The sequence below is a fragment of the Diadema antillarum genome, unplaced genomic scaffold (assembly GCF_040938485.1).
Source record: "Diadema antillarum isolate AM-2024a unplaced genomic scaffold, OU_Dant_1.0 seq00001431_RagTag, whole genome shotgun sequence".
Lineage (NCBI taxonomy): Eukaryota > Metazoa > Echinodermata > Echinoidea > Diadematoida > Diadematidae > Diadema > Diadema antillarum.
The window spans coordinates 240,311-250,000 of NW_027272182.1; the positions used below are offsets into that span (position 1 = coordinate 240,311).

General features: G+C 37.8%; 1 long non-coding RNA gene across 1 annotated transcript in view; it reads left to right on the top strand.

The window, feature by feature from the left end:
* Nucleotides 1-3,921: 3,921 nt before the first annotated feature.
* Nucleotides 3,922-9,690, top strand: part of LOC139709392 (uncharacterized) — a 23,986-nt gene continuing 18,217 nt past the window's right edge. Inside the window, exons 1-3 of the long non-coding RNA XR_011709397.1 lie at nucleotides 3,922-4,364; nucleotides 6,925-7,385; nucleotides 9,306-9,458. This is a non-coding gene — a long non-coding RNA (uncharacterized lncRNA). The remainder of the gene's footprint in view (nucleotides 4,365-6,924; nucleotides 7,386-9,305; nucleotides 9,459-9,690) is intronic.

Below are 9,690 nucleotides of genomic sequence, written 5' to 3' on the forward strand. Positions count from 1 at the left end.
CATGTTGCTGTTTAGCTTTTTCTTTAGTCTTGCTTTATTTGGTTGATTATCATCATGTCTGGAGGTTAAAGTTTAAAGAGGAATAGGAGCCAGCATTACTTGATCTGTTGGTTCATCTGTCTGTTACCATGGTTACAAAACCATAATGGAGAAACTACACTTCTAATATAGTGTCAAGTCCATCTTTTCTCTAGACGATATAATAAGCTACACAATATGCCCTCGAGGTATAGATTTGCGAGTCATGGTTTTGTTGCGTTTTGTGGAAATAATCTTTGCCATGGTAACCATTGAAACCTTCATTTACCTTTTCATCGGGTATAATTGGTCCTATCGAGTGACGCTACATGCAGAGAGATGGATTCGTGTAGAGAATCATCGAAGAAATAGAAATAGCGATGCATCTTTATTTTTTAGTAACAAGTACATGTATACCCAGGTTTCATCGAACGAGGAATGTGTTATTTTTACAATGTTGTAACATGTTTTCCTATTTCTTGCTATTTCATGTGAAAAGCATAGCAACAATCTTTGTTTGATCTATGAATTTTGTAATCTAATGACGTGACATTAAATATCATAATTATGTGATGATATACTTTGTACCATGAATTGATGGCCGTGCTGTGGAACGTGTCATAATATCGCCACCTTTGTTTGACCAGGGAGGTGTGTTTGACTATGTGACAATAGTGATTACTTTTGTCACAAAGAACTGAGATAAAGGTCTACATACGCGCGCTCGCACACACACACACGCACACCTCACGTACCTATTTATCCCATTTCTCTTTCTCACCCTCTCCCTCTCTCTCTCTCTCTCTCTCTCTCTCTCTCTCTCTCTATATATATATATATATATATATATATATAATATGTGTGTGACGGAGGATTGACTGATCGCAGACGTTGCAGTATGTTCACTGATAGCCTTTAATTCTCCTGAGCTGTCACTGTCAGTGTATGTCATAATATTCCCGCTCTGTTGTAGTGAATGTCATGTTGCTGTCTATATTCCTTTTGATTTTCTTTTGGCATTTTATTTTGTGTTTTTTTTTCCTTATTCTGTTCAAATGCATGCAAATTGGTTGCTTTTCTGCTTTTGTGTTTACGTCCCAAGCCCCTGAAAAAGAATGGTAACTCGGTCGAAAGCTCGGGAGAATTAAAGGCTATCAGTGAACATACTGCAACGTCTGCGAGCAGTCATTCCTCCGTCACACCTATACATAAGATAATGCAGCACCCATCACGTACGAGGCCGAGCCCACTTCACCTTATATATATATATATATATATATATATATATATATATATATATATATATATATATATATAGTGCGAAAGATAATTCCCTTCCCAAATGTACGCGTTGCCTCATTTTGGGTAGCATATAGCGAAAGAAATTAAGACTTGAGGCGGACGTTGCTCTATCTTGTTCTCCCTTTTAATCAATCGAGCTTTCGGCCTGTCATCAGGCCTTCATCAGGATGGGAGAACAAAAGGGAGAACAAGATCGAGAGCAACGTCCGCCTCAAGTCTAATTTCTCTCTCTCTCTCTCTCTCTCTCTCTCTCTCTCTCTCTATATATATATATATATATATAAAAGAAAAATATATATATATATCTCCATATACGCACAATTTCTATTTCCTCATACACTGTACACTGTATCTCACTCAATATAAATAAAGTATATAAAATTATAATACATATACATACATATACATATATGGTATATAAAAGATAAAAGGAAGAGACAGCATTGTATTATCAGCGGCCTTTGCGGCCGGCAACTTTTAATGGTCGTACCAACATTCAACGTGTCACCGGTTTTCGAAAAATGCTGTTTGTATGCATACACACACACACACACACACACACACACAAAGTGTTATTTCACAAACACATACAAGCTTATAGTCACAGAAATAGTGAAGATATGTACATGTATAACAAACGGGGGGGGGGGGAGGAGGAGGAGGAGAGGGAGAACGAACGGTAAAGATAGAGAAACCAGTGAGATATGTGAAAGGTAGATAGAAGTGAAATACAATTAGCAGTAGTTAACTACTCAAAGCCAAAGAATTCAAGACATGGAAACACTCGACAAACAAACAAACAAAAACAATGGCAGTGAGTTTCGTTGACGTAAGAACAGAATATTCATGGTCATGAAAATAGGTTTTTTGAAATTAATGTTGATACAGGGGTTTAATACAGTGATACCTCATTACAATGATTACTGAATATTGCGAGATGATGTTCTTTCGTAAGCATTTTGATTTAATATCATATCGGACAGGTTTTACGTCGACCTTTATAGCGACATGGCATCTGCTGTATTGTCTGCTGGCACGCAGAAACGTGAGCGATGGTGGTCGTGGGTTCGTGTTTGATCGAGGTTTCTTTTTTCTTTGTCATCAACTCAAATCCATTTCATGCTCAATTTACATGTAAGTGTAGTGTCATCTACGTTCATCGACAATGTATCAGGTAGAAATAAAAGGTGCTTCCACGCTCCTGAGGAATAATTTCGGTGTTCACTTCCTGATTACGTAATTACACCATTTACAGGAATGTGCATCGCAGAGGATTCCTGAAAAGTCCAAACGAGACGCCTGAACGAATGTAAAAGATTTTGCCTACTTGCGACCCCTGTGACCAAACTTGGCCAATTAATTCGCTTGATATGCAACTGCAGACAGATAAACTCACCGGACTTATGCAGTAATTTGACGTCGTGACACATTATACAAACTATACCATGGCAGCGCCGTGTCTCAGCCGCTTCTATCCCGCTGGATTTTCTTTCACGTACTCAGTGCCGTTTTAAGATATTTGGAGAGAAGATCTGACTTTGATCTGCACGTCGGTGCTCTGCTGAATAGTAACAGTGGTTCTGCAAGCTAAAGATCAAAGGTAACATTTTTTTTAAATATATAGATAGACAGATAGGGATAGAGTTACGATGGTAGATAGGCGAATAGATAAATAGATAGATACACGGATAGATAATGAATGCACTGAAGGTAGACACAACGCTGATCCTCACCTGTTTCACCCATGGTAGCCCCTTTGGCATAGTAAACTGTCTGTCCTAAAAGGCCTCATTATAACGGCACATTGAACTCTGCAGATAATGATTGCGCAATGAACATGACACGTGTACGCTCGGTGGGAGCTTGAAAAGACCTTTGGAAAAGCGATATCTACTTTACACGTTTTACACTATGGACTCATCCCAGTCATTCATATTCATGAAATTCATTAATTTACGTCGATATAGGGCAATTGTCGATCAGTTGCATCCCAGCCATTTCATCATTGTAATCACGCTAAGATGAATTGGAACATAAAAAGAAATTATTAACATCGGTTTGCTAAACGGAAAACAAAGAATATCTCCGAAAAAACGTACTTTGTTTGAAAGCTGACCACGATATGATTTCGAAGAAACTATGTTGCTACCGGTATAGAAACAAAAAAAGTACGATTCTTGAGTGGTGAAAGTTGTTCGTTAAGGGCCAGTAAGGGGAAGTTTGAAGAGACGGAGAAAGTGAACAAAGCAAACCAATTTGCAAATTTCGAGATTGAGGTGATACAGGATGGTTTCTATTATGAAAGACATTCTCGTATTTTTTAGCATTTTTTGAATAACTATCTATCCGTTATGCGTGTGCCTACGGAGATTCATTAACAGGAGTGAGTATACAAATCCCTTCATTAACCCATTTCGTTCAGTGAGAAAGTGTTTGCATACATTGTCACAGGGATTTTACGTTGATGGTCTTGAAAAGAGTACTATGCAATTGTTGGACCACTTGCCCGGGGCCGCCAAGCTACGGTTGTGCAACCCCTCGTCGACGAATATTGCGCAATTGGGGAATGCCCACAGAATTCGTCTTTCAGCAGCACGAGATCGTCGTTCACTCTTCGCCAGCCCTCCTGTGATCTCCGTGAATCAATGTACAGGTAGCACGGCGGAAAGCCCAAGGGTCAGTCAGTCAGTCATCTGAGATCGGTAGACTGTATCAGAGTTTTAGCCTTTGCATTTGAGTCACGAGCGAACGCCCATGTACACTGATCCTTGATTTGAGGATAATTTTTCGAGAATGGTTATATTCAAGTCCTCGTCGCGTGAAGGAAAAATAACGAGACACAGCGAACGTCGAGAATAATCTGCTGTTGTGGAAAACACATCAGTCGGCTCGCCATTCTGTAGTAAGTGCCGCTGGGACTAGACGAGATGTGGTCTATCCATGGATCAGCTACTAGTATCACAGAACTTCGTGGTCTGTCAACGTAACTGAGTGTTAAGTACCGTGCCCTTCACGATGCCCGTCGAACGACGTTCCCAATCAACGTGAGTTGGCAGTTTTAAAACAGGTCGTACTAGTACCAGGGAGGCGAACTTCGTCTCATATCTCCCTATCATTAAAGTCACACCAAGGAGGTACCAGGAGGGCTAGCCTAGTACTTTCTGGTCATACGTACACAATGGTGCTGCAAATTATTTTCTGAATTCTACGAAATCCTTCCAGTTGATTTCGTCATCATTCTGTTTATGATGTCATTAATGATTTTGATGGCGCGCTCCTGCCTGTGTCTCTGCAGGGAGGTGACACCTCCCTGCTGCATGGTCTCTGTAAGATAGAGGAGCAGCTTAGATGATGAATGAACCTGTAGATTTAAAGAGTCTAGTTATGGTCAATGTACATCACTGCTATACTATACTAAACTTCCAGAGCGTTGTAAGTATACATTTATAAGCAATTTCAATACCACCTCACACTGCTCAATTGATTTGAGATGTAATAGCAAATATCTTACCTTTGACAACATTGCGTTAACTTACCTGTCTTAATTGTATATCCCTTCGCAGCTATTTTTTTTTTTTTAATCCACGAATATTTAAAAATCTTTTCTGTATTATTTCTTTTTCGGCGAAAACGCAAAAGTTTCTCCAGTCACGTGGAAAATCAGTGAAGAAATAAGTTCAATAGTTCAAGAGAGTTCGCGCACTCACGCTCACCTGCTCACTGTATACAACCGCATCGGTGTGCAGACCTGTGACAGGTATCATCCGTGACTATGTGAGATGTAATCTCACTATCGGTTATTTCTAAAGCTGCTTTAAAGAAGAAATCCACTCCAAATTTTTATGCATTTCATAAGAAAGAGAAGAAAAAAAAAATCCCCACAGAACAGTGCAAAAATGATCAAAATCGGATAAGAAATAAGGAATTCAAGTTATGACATTTTGAAATTTTATTTTTTTAAACACTTCTTGTCCAGTCGTTATAAATATTAAAATCAGCAAGCTGATGTCATGCTCTCACAATTTCTTATTCATTTCATAACAGAAGTGACAAAAATTTCATATTTCAGCGGTATGAATATAAACTTAGGCCTACTTTAAACCACCCAAACTAAAAAAGAACAAATGTTAGCTCTGATATATTTTGGTACGGAAATATGTTTTTACCTGTATTAGCTAAAAATAAAGTTTTTTTTCCAAATTTCATAGACAACAAATACGAAAAATTGTGAGAGCATGACATCATCGATCAACTCGCTCATTTGTATATTCATAAAGACTGGTCAAGAAATGTTTTCCGAAGAAATCTTCCTTATTTCTTATTCGATTTTTTTCATTGTTGGGACGTTCGGTAGGGATTTTTTCCTCTTTCTTTTAGAGTTTATTTATTCTGGGGAGGATTTCGTCTTTAAATGAATCAACCGTTCAGTCATAATCACTCAATAAGTTTAAAAATGATGAGGATATTCATAAAGTTATATAATGCGATAAGGCGTGCGTTATGGCCAAAAACAAGACCCCTACACTAGTCTTGGCAATAGGCCTTGATTTGCTTTCTTTCTGGATAATTACATCATTGATTTATAAATCTGTTATTCATTTATTTATTATATTCATGTGCCTATTCATTTTCTTGTCTCAGTGTTAGTAGCTTCATTGAACAATCTTTTTACTTGTGTTCTCGATTTTCTTTCATAGGCCTATGTCTTGACAAAATAGTTTTGTCTGTTTTTTTTTTATTAAAACATAGTGGTCTTACCATTTTGTGTCTTCATTCAAGGAATTTCATGTCCTCTTGACACGCTTGTACTGACTTTTCCGGCATAAGCTTAGGACAGGTATCATTGGGAAGGTTGGCTGTCGTTCACCTGGAATTGAGCTAAATACCTTATACGTAACTTGCTGTACACTCCTGGCACTCAACGCAACGCAACGCAACGCAAAAAGAAAAGAAAATGTCTGGTTTCGAAGGGGAGACGGGAGGGAGAATAAAGTCTGACCTTTTAGCAGGGCGACATACATTCCTACATAATATCAACCAAAGCACGTGACCAGGCATTGCTGGCGTAAAATGAGAGAAACAAGACATAGTCATCTTACAGACCTCTTGTGCTCTATTCGCTAGTTTACTTAAATTGAATAATAGCTGATTATCTAAGTTATGTCATGGCTGTTGAGACAATTCGAGCTGGGACGACATATTTGTGGACTCGCTTGAAAGTATGATAAGAGACGAAACTACACACATCATGCTTATCGAGTGATTGTTCAAAGTAGCAAGGTAGCATACCCGTAGGCGGTCAGGGGAACTCCCAAAAGCCAAGATCCATTGTGAAGTTGTCACGTGCTCCTGAAAACCCCCTCAGTTCTTTCTGTAGTCCACAAAGGCTTTCAGAGCCAACTCCTCGATACCAGTCTGTCCCCTTACGTCACCGACAGGAATAGATCGACGGGAATCGCCGAAGGGGTACAGGTAGTGTGTCTCACTGCGTTTGAGTGTGTGCGTCTTGTGTAGGTGTGTGTGTGTGTGTGGGGGGGGGGGTGGGGGGGTTTTAAGAAGGCTAGTTTCGATTCTCACCTCAAACTTAACTCTCTTTTTTTTCAGAAGGGAACATTCGAAATCGTCGACGGGATTCTACCGGTATTTTCCCCTGCAAACTTTGAAAACAATTTAGAAGTCTAGAGTTGCCAAAAAAGTGATTTGAAGACAATCGTAGGGCGCTAGAAGCAGCCAATGAAAGCCGAGAATAACACTCACAAAAAAATCAACAGAATTAAAATCATAAAAGAGAAAGAACCCGGACCTGCCTGTCCTCGTAAAGATGCGAGGAGGAAGTTTAGATGCCGCGACAGGAAGTGGTTGGCAAGAAGTTTGCCATTAGGTGTCTTGGAGCAAAGTTGGTTGGACGTACAGGTGGGGCTGTCTCCATGACAAACGTCTCCATCGTGACAAATCTGAGAGGTTCCCTTCCCCTGGTGGTAGCACGGGTAACATTGTGAATGCAGGAGACGAGAGAAACAACCCTCATGACCAGTGGAACACGTCTGGCTGCAAAGAACAGAAGGGTAAGCTCAAGTCGTAACACATTTCAGTGAACAGATTTGCGAGAAAGGTGAATGTAGAGTGAGGGAAATCAGGCAACAAGTTCATAAATATTATTTCATTTATCAATGACATATTGTAGTATGGCAACTATCAAATTAATCATAACGGCAATCATAATAATAATAATGATAATGATAATTTACAACATTTATATAGCGCATTATCACATGAAATGTCTCTAAGCGCTACGGGGAAAAAAGAATATAAAAAAATATATAACTGCAACGGCACTGAAATTATAGTCGCAGTCGTTGCAAGGGTAATAATAATATCATTGGTAATGATCACGATATAGATTCTATGATTTGATTATAATGACGAAAATAATTATTGTGACCGCAATAACATAAAAAAAGAATATCAGCAGCATTGCTATCAAATATGAAATGTACATTTCCAAATTTAGTATTAAAATATTTCTAAACTTCTGACTGACTGCAATGTGCACTAAATATACAAGTAAATAGCTAGATACTGGTAAATATACATATCTATATATCAACAAAAAATATTTTAAATATATCATTATTACATTTGTAGTTATTGTGTTCAATGCATTTAAAATACTTAAAAAAAATGTTGGCTTACCGTGTAAAAGAATAAGGGGAATGTCCTGCCCAAAATAGATAAGGTCGATTTTAATTCAAACATCAGTGTACTTCGGATCTGAGGCCCTAATTATTGTCATTATAACGTATTATTGTGTATTGATACCGCTTATATAATTCAACTCATTATTCCTATTTCATATTTGGAGAGCCTGCACGTTTTCTAAGAAAAAAAAAATCTCTGATAATATTTGTAAAAACTGCCGGCAATTGCAAGTATATTATCGTTTAAGCGTTCAATGCATTTAAAATACTTTAAAAAAATGTTGGCTGACCGTGTAAAAGAATAAGGGGAATGTCCTGCCCAAAATAGATAAGGTCGATTTTAATTCAAACATCAGTGTACTTCGGATCTGAGGCCCTAATTATTGTCATTATAACGTATTATTTGTGTATTGATACCGCTTATATAATTCAACTTATTATTCCTATTTCAAATTTGGAGAGCCTGCACGTTTTCTAAGAAAAAAAAAAATCTCTGATAATATTTGTAAAAACTGCCGGCAATTGCAAGTATATTATCGTTTAAGCGTTTAAAAATCATTTGCACGGGTGATTATCAAATTTTATGAAGGGCATTTTATCTTAAATACATTCAGTCGATGGTCTGCTATTTGCACACAACTGCTATCAAACTTCTTTCCAAAATAACTATGTCGGGCTATCATGTGTGATAAATTAGAATGCCATGATTATTTTTGTCTTTTGAAAGCGTTTAAACAAAACATGATAAATGTAGATTTGTCCTTATTATTTGAAAAACACGCTTATGAATTATGAAGAAACATATCGAATTGATAATTGATAAATTGATAATGGTGATGAAACGGCATTCATATGGCCCCATTTATCTGTAGAAACATATCAAAGGCGCCCAAATGCTATTATTACATTATTCAGGTGATGATCAACATTTTTAGGTGACATTTTTGCATATCACAACCAACGGTCAGAACACGTATGATTTTAACTTCGCTCAAGTCGAAGTCGCATTTCCTGAATCTATCTATCTATCTATCTATCTATCTATCTATCAATCTCTCTCTCTCTCTCTCTCTCTCTCTCTCTATATATATATATATATATATATATATATATATATGTATACATATTTCTCTTTTTTTTTAACCCATCGTCTCTAAGATATGGTCATCTTTGAGTTAGATTAGCGACGGTTCAGGTTCATAATATACGCCAGTAAAGTGACCATTTCTATCGAATGAAATTTCGGCTACTTTCGTTTTTGTTGGTTCGACCGTTGTGACTGACCAGTCTCCAGCAGGGTGCACCTCTCACTGACCAGTCCTCAACAGATCTCTCCTCTCCGTCCCTGTCATCTCCGTTGCCATGGTTTCGCATCGCAGATGTTCAGCCTACTTTCCCGTCCCATCCAGCCGAGTTCAGAGGACCGATATCTGTCAGAAAGTAAGTGTACAATAATGGAAGATCAAAAGTTTTTTCAGTGTAACAACTTTGAAAACTTGATAAAGAGTTTGCACACTTTGATATATTCTTTAAGCTTCATGCACACATTTTGATTTACTATTTACGCTTAGGATGAAATAGTTGCACTGTTCTGATTAAAAAGCTGACTTTCGACATCACAGACAGAAGCCACTCATCAACTTACCAACAACAGAAAATACGAAAAAAAAAA